Source organism: Acyrthosiphon pisum, chromosome A2 (genome assembly GCF_005508785.2).
Source record: "Acyrthosiphon pisum isolate AL4f chromosome A2, pea_aphid_22Mar2018_4r6ur, whole genome shotgun sequence".
Taxonomy (NCBI): Eukaryota; Metazoa; Arthropoda; class Insecta; order Hemiptera; family Aphididae; genus Acyrthosiphon; species Acyrthosiphon pisum.
Window position 1 is genome coordinate 42,470,604 of NC_042495.1, and position 2,590 is coordinate 42,473,193.

Below are 2,590 nucleotides of genomic sequence, written 5' to 3' on the forward strand. Positions count from 1 at the left end.
ATGCTCGTTAATAATTATTGTAATTTGTACTATTTGCAAATTTACTCTCAAAACAGTCGGAGTTAGCGAGTCGTTATTTTGTAATAAAAATAAAATCATCTATCTGCTAAAAAAAGAATTATACATGTGAAAATGACACAGAGATTCCTTGAGAATAAGGAAGATCATAGTTTACATAGATTACCTAGATTACCTAGTCATTACAAATACAGTATAAGGCAGCAAAAGTATAATACAATATTTAACATAAGACAAATTTAAATATAATACAAATATATTATACACGCGTAAATAAATCGTATGAGATTTACGTTATTATAACACATACGCATATATAATATTATAGGTAAAACTATAAGGGTAAAGACGAAACCTGACCTAATGCCGAAATGGCACTTTCCTTAGAAAATATACTGATTAAGGACAACAATTAAAAGTTAATTTACAATTATTGATATTTATAAAAACAAATATTAATGATTAAATGGTAAATGAGTAAGATGTTCCATCTATATCTATATACCTACCTATTGAGAGAGTTATACACTTATACCTACTGAGTTATGACAGTTATGTCAATGGTCGTGGCATCATTTTTAAGAATTAATAGGCACAAATCAGACAAATAATGAATTTATACATTTGGATGGAAGACAATATAATTTTGAAATGTTTTTTGTCCTAGTTAAAATATCTGATTTAGCTTATGTATGGATATGCAATATGCTTCTCGGTTGATATGCGAATATTATACTAAAACATTTGATAATACTGATGTCCATTAAATAAGTGCCTAGCTAGGATGCTAGGATGTACCTACTAAAAATACTCATCGACATCGACTGTTCAATTAGGTTAGTTTATAATCAAACCTTAGTCGAAGATTATAATTTTCTAAATATAATTAGATGTGCCTACTTAGTTTGGAGCCTTTCATATCCGACACAATTATTACACGAGTACCGGCTGACCAGCCAACCAACACAGCCAGAACAAATATTATTTTATTAATTACAATTTAAAAAAAAACATGTACCATGTAATGTTTATAATATAACTGACACACTGATGTGCCTTACCCATATTATTATTATTATTCTTATGGTCGTAAACCATGAATATAAATTGAGTTCGGAAGGGCGCGTACGAAGTCATCGAAAATACATAGTAGGTACTACGAGTATTATAGTACCTACTACAAAGTTACCAAAAGAATATAATAAATAATGATAATATATTAATATATCTCATCAACAATCGTAATACGCGTTGAGTATATAAAATAATAATAACCGTCGTCGGTTTCCTAACAAGTATAATCACAGTGACTGGTAGGGCACAGGCTAAAATTCCTAAATCTGAACACGTTTAGCGTTTTTATAATACATTTTTAATATAATATAATAACCCACGCCGTTCTAGCGTTATCTCTATATTATACTAGAACAGTAAAAACAAATACGCAGAGTCTACTGAAAAAATAAATAAAAAATCACACGCCAATGTATGATTGCAAGTACGTTTAACTTATGAAAATTAATTCTTCGGTCGACGTGCGTACAATTAATATAAAACTTAATCAATTATTTATAGTACTATTATAACTTACATAATATTATTATTATAATCACATGTGATTCACATATATTACAATATGTATCATCATAATGTTGCTAGATTATGAATATTCAGATTTGCTTTCTGGTTGTTAAATTTAATTATAATACTATTGTGTCTGTCCACATTTTGAGTTCCAGCAGCTGAAATCACGCCCCCATCAGTCACAATTAAAAAAAACGAGTCCCTGCACTAAGTTACACAACGACTACGCATAATGGCTAATATTAAAGTATGTTACCTAACTACAGCAAATTGTTTATTTTAGTACAATTATTATTGTTTCCTATAATTCTAGTAATACGTTTATTCATATTTATATTCACTAAAACCGCTTAGAAAGCGATAACCGCATTGTATATATTATTAATATTACCTACACGGATACCGAGGAAAAATTGAAAAACTTCCGAACATCAGTAGTTAAATAAAATAATATTCAACATTATACCAGTCATTTTCTGAACAATGGTCAGAAATTTCAAGTGCCCAGTAAACGTTTCACCCTTGATTCGAGCAACCCGGTGGAGTATGCTGATGGGAGGAGTCATATATGGTGTATTTCGACATAATATGCTGCAGAATTACGAGGACACACATCGTGAGCATCGTTTGCAGAGGCAGATGGAGCGAGACGAGGCGATTCTACAACTTAAAGAATGCGCCATTGAAGACTCGTCGGCGCCCAATAACACATATTAACACTAGAATAAGAGATTGATAGTGATAATGACGAACGAATATCATTAGAGAGGTAAGTATATTATGGTTAATCTAGATTCTAGAATACCTAATTATAAAATTAGAATCTGATAAAACCAAAAAATAAACCTCAGGATTGTGTATGTTTTTGACAAGACAATTTACTTTAAGTTGAATGAATTAAACTATCATAAAAATACATTTTTCAATTATGATCAACCTCTTATCGTAAAACTTTATCAATCACTACAATAATATTTATATTATACAT